This window comes from Acipenser ruthenus, chromosome 7 (assembly GCF_902713425.1).
Source record: "Acipenser ruthenus chromosome 7, fAciRut3.2 maternal haplotype, whole genome shotgun sequence".
Lineage (NCBI taxonomy): Eukaryota > Metazoa > Chordata > Actinopteri > Acipenseriformes > Acipenseridae > Acipenser > Acipenser ruthenus.
This window is the reverse complement of record NC_081195.1, coordinates 37,784,506-37,792,835: the sequence shown is the minus strand read 5'-3', so window position 1 is coordinate 37,792,835 and position 8,330 is coordinate 37,784,506.

Genomic DNA, 8,330 nt, shown 5'->3' with positions numbered 1-8,330 from the left:
TTGGTCCAAATCTGAACAAGCATCAACACATAAGCATAGAATAGTTTTAATATGGTGGATTGCTTATTTTAAATATAATTCTTGACTATGAATACATACAAAGATAAATTATATTCATTCCAAACAGTAGATGGTGATGATAGCTTCCATACCTCAGGTTCATAGTGTACAGTTGTGTTTGGCGGTTTCAATGGATTGCTTTGTCGTGTGAGTAATCAAAGAAGGCAAAGCTGTTGCCAACGTGTAAGATTAATGAAAGGTGGGAGCTGGAATTTGCCATAACGTTTTCAGCACTGACTGGCCTTGAAGTCAAACTCTTGAGGCTCAGCTTCGTTGTGCTGTCTGAGCTGGAAAAAATGGTCAAAACCAAAGCGTGCAAAAGAGGACGCTGAACTTGAAGCATTTGTGCTTTTCTATGCCACTGTGTTTAGTTTTTGCAGAAAACAAAAAGGGGACACGTGTGTTTACCTGACTAAGATGTTTATTTCATTTTAATAACATGTTCATTGTTAGTTTTATGGGGTGATTTATATTGCACAAAAATGTCACAAAATACACAGCAGCTTTCAGGACTTCCTTTTCCTCGGATAAAAAAATGCTTAACTTTCCATTTCCATTTGTTTATAAGTATAGTTTGTCATTAAAGTTGAAAATGCTGATAGGCTTGCACTGTTTTATTAGGTTTTTTTTTTATTCATTGCTACCTTAAACGTATTGGTCACCACTGGCCAGATAATCCCAATTGGTCAAAAGAGGTTCACTTTATTGTACTCGTGTTCACTTCATTGTACTCGTGTTCACTTCATTGTGCTCGTGTTCACTTCATTGTACTCGTGTTCACTTCATTGTGCTCGTGTTCACTTCATTGTGCTCGTGTTCACTTCATTGTACTCGTGTTCACTTCATTGTGCTCGTGTTCACTTCATTGTGCTCGTGTTCACTTCATTGTGCTCGTGTTCACTTCATTGTACTCGTGTTCACTTCATTGTGCTCGTGTTCACTTCATTGTGCTCGTGTTCACTTCACTGTACTCGTGTTCACTTTATTGTACTCGTGTTCACTTTATTGCTGGTGGATCGCAGCACCCATTGAGATCTCAGTACTTGGTACATTGGCCACCACTGTTCTATACATCAATAAATCTTTACAAAAAAGATGTTTCTGTGTTTATTACTTTTTATTATCAATTGTAACCCCCTTAGAATAAAGCATCTGCTACTACACCACACCAGGTTCAAGAATTGTGTTTGCAAACCGTGCTTTCGTTAGTGTTGCACTTCCTTAGTCACCTGGAGAGCGAAACTGTCCCCACCCCATTCAACACTGCCTTTCTGTCATTAACCAATCAGCTGCTTCCCCTGGTGACTGGCATGTTTTGCAGCCAGTAAGAGGACACCCAATTCAATGCTGAGTTGGAATGACCTAGAAAGTAAAACAGCAACAGGCATTCTGAGAATAAGGCACTGGAACATGAGAACTGCATTTAACCTCGCACTAGATATCATGACATCACACACAACGTCATGGGCAGCAATAGGGAATCCACACTGTTCAGATAGTGCAAGGGTCTCCCACCCGGGAACCAGTTATTGTCTTAATTAATCAAGATTAACAGGTGTTCCAGATCTTTAGCCATTGATGATGTAAAGACACCTTTAAAACCTGCTGGATAGGGGCTCTCCAGGGCCAGGGTTAGAGAACCTTGAGATCGCTTCTAAAATTAAGTAATTTACGGTACAGTTGGAACAAAAACAGGAGGGACACCGGCACTCCAGGACCGGAATTGCCCACCCCTGCTTCAGAGGAATAAGAACACGGCCCATACCAGCGCAGCGCATTCAAACAACGCAGGAACAGCGCACACGTTGAAGGATAGCGTACCTACCTCAGATATGTTCTGCTATCAGCCAGTAGGGGGAGCTGAACCAGGAAATACACCTGCATTTCTACTGTGTCATCACTAGATGTCACTATTTCACCAGCACTGGGTTTGTACTGGCCCTGTAGCCACTCCCAATACGACTTCCACAATACGAACCTATCTAAGTGCTGTCTTATTTGTCTGTTATTACCGATCGCCTGGTTTGATCTCGTTGCTCAGCAGATTGTGCTGAGTATTGTTGCATGGATGAAAAGGATTTCGCTATTGCAACTCAAGTACTGTGGCCGGGACAGCGTCCCCATAAAGTCATGCCGCACCCTGGAACGACAAGAAGGCTGCTTCAGTCTGGCATGGCTTGCGACCTCCGTGGCTTCACTTTGACAGAAGCTGAACGGCTCAGGCTGTGTGATTCTGTGATTCAATAACAAATGGGGGGTAAAAACACCAAGCAAGGTCAGCTGTGAGGACGGCCTTCCCCTTTACACGTTCAGCACAGGATCAGTTTAACAGTACTAGATTACCTGCCCTTTCACTGATCACACTTGATTGCCCTTGATTAAACCAGGTAGTTCTTCGGCTGTTTAAAAAGAGAAGTAAACACTACAGTGCAGTTGACTTGTTATTATTCAATATTCATAATTATACAAAAATTCAGTGGATGATGTCATGATTATTAGAATAGAATGTTCCTTCCCAGAGGTTCCAAAGCTCCCAGTTTGAAGATAAACTCTCGTTCCTTTTGTTTCCGAGCAACTTTTGTGCCACTGCACTGATTGATCACACAGACTGTGATGTCTTCAGCAGTGTGATCATCACTGTTGAAGTGATGGACTACTGGAAATGCAGTGGTGTTAATGCTTCTGAAGTGTTCTACAAACCGGTCTGCTAAATGCCTTTTAGTTTCCCCAATATACAATTTGTTGCATTTCTTGCAGATAATGCAGTAGACTATTCCTTTAGAGGTACATGTAAAATGTTCATGAATGTTGAATGAAGATTTAATGCCTCTAATCTCTGTTTCAGAATGACTGTATTTACAGGTATTACATCGTGGTCTATTACATGGATATGTGCCTTTCAAAGGTTCCGCAGGACGACGAATAGCACTGTGTACCACATATTCTCTTAAAATCAAGGACCACAATAAGGGCAGCAGTGTGGAGTAGTGGTTAGGGCTCTGGACTCTTGACCGGAGGGTTGTGGGTTCAATCCCCAGTGGGGGACACTGCTGTTGTACCCTTGAGCAAGGTACTTTACCTAGATTGCTCCAGTAAAAACCCAACTGTATAAATGGGTAATTGTATGTAAAAATAATGTGATATCTTGTAACAATTGTAAGTCGCCCTGGATAAGGGCGTCTGCTAAGAAATAAATAATAATAATAATAATAATAAAAACAGCAACGATCTCAAAACATTCCGCTCTTGTGACAGATTAGATGCGATTTTAGACACCGTTCAATATCACGAGACAGTCTGCAGTGAATTTTCTGGAAAATTATCCATTGCCATGTTTGGTGATAACAATGTTACAATGTCAATAACGATAATACAATAATCTGGTTACCTGGTTACTATCTGGCCACCTCTCGCGATAACATGAGTGAGACTTGTCCATCTCAAGTAATAACTCCATAAACGCTTTTTTTTTTTTTTTTTCTTAGCCAACTCGCGTTGCGCCTCAAAAATTCAGACTAAACCGGGAGTACTTGAGTACACTCGAGTTAGCTTGACTGTGGAAACGAGGTATTATATTCTTGTCTCTTCTATATGACGTCAAGGGGGGGGGGGGGGTCTTGAAAATAGGCGCTGTAGGTGGGTCTTGTTGTGAAATAGTAAAGTTTCTTTTCACAGTTGTCTGTATCTTTCTGTTGGTCGGGTGGTAAGTGAGGACCAGAGGGATTCTATCATCTGTGTGTTGTATATTGTTATTATATAAAGCATTTTTACTATTTATATTTGAAATGCGAGATTTAGATTTAGTGATGATCATGTCTGGAAAGACAGAATTTCCAAAAAACACAAAAAGTCAAGCATATGATGGTCCCATTTTAGTTCCTATGCTAACACCCCTTACTTGAGTGTAAAAATGACCATCAAAGGAAAAACAATTCAATGTGAGCACAAGTTCAGCCAGTCTCAGAAAATCTGTTGGAGGTTCATTCACTATCCGTTCATCAAGAAAGCTCTTTATTGCAAGTAACCCTTCATTATTTGGTATAACAAATGTCCATTGTAATGTCCATTTTAATGTCCATTATAAAAAGAATAATATTATCACAAGGGTGCTGTTCTTTGAAATTATCCACTTGTTTTAAAAAATGTGTAGAGTCTAGGAGGGCAGTGATTCAACAAGGGGTTTGAAGATTTCATCAAGAAACTTGGAGATCAGTTCTGTGGGACAGGAACAGACCGATACAATTGGGCAGCCTGGATTGTTTGGTTTGTGGATTTTTGGAAGTAAATAAAAACGAGGGGTTTTCCACTATGAGATTACATGAAGATGTGGGGAACAAATTGTTTAAGATAGCATCATTAATAGTGGCAACGACAGTGGCCTGTAAACAGTGAAATCTTTGCAGTTCTTAGTGTCGGAAAGTTGTTTTTGAACTTCTCTTGTCTAGAGGTCTTTACTCCAGACTACTGCTCCTCCTTTGTCAGCAGGTTTTATTACAATGTCATCTCGGTTTTGTATGTTCCGCAGTGCAATGTGTTCCTCTTTAGATAAGTTATGCTCTTTCATAGGTTGGTTAAAATCTATTTGTTGAATTTCTGTTTCACATTTGTTGATGAAAAAAACTAGTGCTTGAAATTCACCTGAAGGGGGTGTCCAGGTTGATTTAGTTTGTTTGTATTGATGAAAAATATCGGGATGCATGGAATTAGTAAGGGGAGTAGATGAGATATAAGGATCAGTTTCTGTGAAGTGCGCATGTAGACGCAGACGTCGGAAAGAAATGTTGCATATCATTGATGGTTGTGAATTCATCAGCTACTTTTTTGTCGGTACAAATCTTAGTCCCTTTGACAAAACTGATTGTTCAGCGCTGGTGAGTGGCAGGTTTTCAGGAATAGTAACTACTTTCTTTAGTTGTGTTCTAGTTGTGATGTTCTGATCAGAGTTATCATAAATATCAACATTCAGCTCATGAATAAGGCGACATGCATTGTAATACATGTTGATTTTGTTGCTAAGAGCATTTTTTAAACATGTTCTAAAGTCAATCAATTCTTGATCTAGTTTTAGTATTTTTTCTTGATAGCATTTTACATTTTTCTTCATAATTTGGTTACTACATTGTAAATTATATATATATATATATATATATATATATATATATATATATATATATATAAACATAATTTAGATATTTTATTTAACATCATCCTAATCAAAGCAACTACAAAATAATACCGGAAAAGTCACCGGAAGTCGTAATAGTAGTAACCTACAGTATTTCATGTTAGATTTCGAAATGTCACATTTCAAATTTATGTCAGTTTTTCGTTAAGCATGTGGAGAACTCCAAAGCGGTGTGTAATTCAATATGTTAACGTAACACTGTTCAGCAGGTTTCATTCGACCTTTATGAAGCGAAAGGAGTTCATTCTATAGGGTGGCCGGAGCCTTCAAACAGTGGGATCAGCTTTTGAGTCTGATGGAAATCAAATTGCATTCGACGCATGTTGTGCACAAGCCGCCCATTTTAATAAACACAAGGTCACAGAGAAGAGTGCGGCGCCGCTGAGGTTATTTCAATCGTACCCAAGCACTTAATTTATCGATGTGAACTCCCCTCAATGTCTTGCACACTAGCTCCATAAATATAGCAGGTGCTTAAAATACAAAGCAGTGATGTGACAAGAAGTCACTGCTAAAAGCTGCCAGCGTCTTCATTCAGCACTGCTTGCAAAGGGTTTATTAAAAGAGACTGCTGGCCTGTCACTAGCTTCCTGCACCTGTCTACTTTATTATCGGACGTACCAGTATATAAATCAACACGGAGACACAGTCCAACACATTTTCCCCTTTTTCAGCACATTCAAACACATCGTCTCGATCAGGCTCAATGAAGTGAGAATCTGAATGGACCCGTTTGTGAGTCTGACTTTATGAACAATTTCACTTTTGCAGTATTTAAACACATACCGCATCTACCCAATACTGTAAAACATAAAACGTTTGCTGGCAAGAAATATTAACTAATTTCACTTTTATTACAAAATCCGCCACATATATATGCAATTAAAATCAACATAATCGCTCCATTCACTTTCTAATCAGTACAATGAACGCTTGTTGCTGTATATCCACAGTGAGCCATCCGGAAAATGAAGATGCCGCAGAGCAGAAACGGTGTTACAGTATTGATGTGTATATGATGTATGTTCTCCGTCGTTGTCCAGTACTGTTTCTACTTAGATCTTTTTTTTACCAGGCTTACCAGCTATTCCAGCAAAAAATATCCTTTTTAAAACAGCAGGGCTGCTTCTGAAAAGACTCAAAGAAACTGAATTTCTGAAGAAATCAACACTACGTGAGCGCAGCTGTAATTAATGTGTTATGAAATGATCCATTTAATAACCGGGACCATTTGCCACGGTTACAGAAATGATGATCCTTTTTTAATTAAGAAACTATTTAAGACGACATACAAGCCCCTCAATGAAACACCCAAGCTGTTTGTTTCTGGTTTGCTAACTTTATCGAGGTTACTGTCAGTCTGGAGTAAAGGGGTCTGAGGATCTAGCTTGTTATGTAGACAGTACAGCATAAAACGATGTGCTTTTAAACTGGTATAACGGTCTCAATGACTTTGCAATAAGCTCCCTGTGTCTCTTTTCAAACCGCAGTGCAGGAAGAGATGAACACTATACTGTACACCAAGCAGGGAAGGGTAGGGTGCTTAACCAGGGGGCAGAAGGGTTGAGTCATGAAGATGTGGTTTCAATGTGATGCAATCAGCTGTGCAGAAGCACATGTTTTACTTGCAGAGGTGCCCTTGTAAAAGTGTCCCATACTAACCTAATCTGACCACACTGTGGTATGGTGTAGTATACTAGGATTGTACACAGGCAGTACAACATAGTATAATATACTTTGCATAACATCTGCAGCACAGTATATCAAAAGTAGTGTCTTGTAAGGATTAACCATGGTGAAAGCATAGCAAAGTGCAATAAAGCACAAAGCATGGTAAAGCATAGAGAGGTATGGTAAAGCATAGGGAAGCAATGCAAAGCACACATAGGTCTGGTATAGCATAGGGAAGCATTGTAAAGCACAGAGATGTATGGTAAAGCATAGGGAAGCATAGTAAAGCACAGAGAGGTGCGGTAAAGCATAGGGAAGCATTGTGAAGCACAGAGAGGTATGGTAAAGCATAGGCAAGCACTGTAAATCACACAGGTATGGTAAAGCATAGGGAAGCATTGTAAAGAATAGAGAGGTATGGTAAAGCACAGAGAGGTCTGGTAAAGCATATTAAAAAAACAAACCATGGTAAATTAGCCCTTATAAAAGATTCTCACAGTGAAACAGAACAAAGTGTAATAAAGCACAGTGAAAGCATTGTGAAACATAGCGAGGTATGGTAAAGGATATTCATAAACATGGCAAACCAGGGTACACTATAGCAAATGCAGAGTATAACCATGGGAAAAACACAGGGGAAAACTGCACAAACCCTGTGCTGAACATGTAAAGGGGAAGGCCGTGCTCACAGTTGACCTTGCTTGGTGTTGTCAAAGTGAAGTCACGGAGGTCGCAAGCCATGCCAGACTGAAGCAGCCTTCTTGTCATTCCAGGGTGTTGATCTTGCATTCTGCAGCTCAGCAGCATGACTTTATGGGGACACAGTCCTGGCCACAGTACTTGAGTTACAATAGTGAAATCCTTTTCATCCATGCAATACAACTCAGCACAATCTGCTGAGCAGCGAGATCAAACCAGGCGATCAGTAATAACAGACAAATAATGAGCTCCACAACATCAGTGCAATACATAGGGTTTGTATTGTGGAAGTCGTCTTGGGAGTGGATATTTACTCAACGTTCCCTTGTCCATTCTTTTGTCTGTAGGCGAGTACAAGAGTCAATATAGTGTGACACTGGGTTCGATTTTCAAAGCTTTTTATTATTATTATTATTTATTTCTTTCTTTCTTAGCAGACACCCTTATCCAGGGCGACTTACAGTCGCAAACAAAAATACATTTCAAAGAATCTCAGTACAAGTATTAATACAATTAAGAGCAAGATAAAATACAATGACTTTGGTTCTAGCAAGTACAAGCATATGACAAAATACGATTCAATAACGGAGCAGACAGCAGTGTCAGTGATAGTTACATCAGGATATAATTAAATACAAAATACTACAGATTAAATGACACTTGACAGATTACAGTACTCTAAAGTACAGGATTAAATGCAGTAAAATAGGGAGCA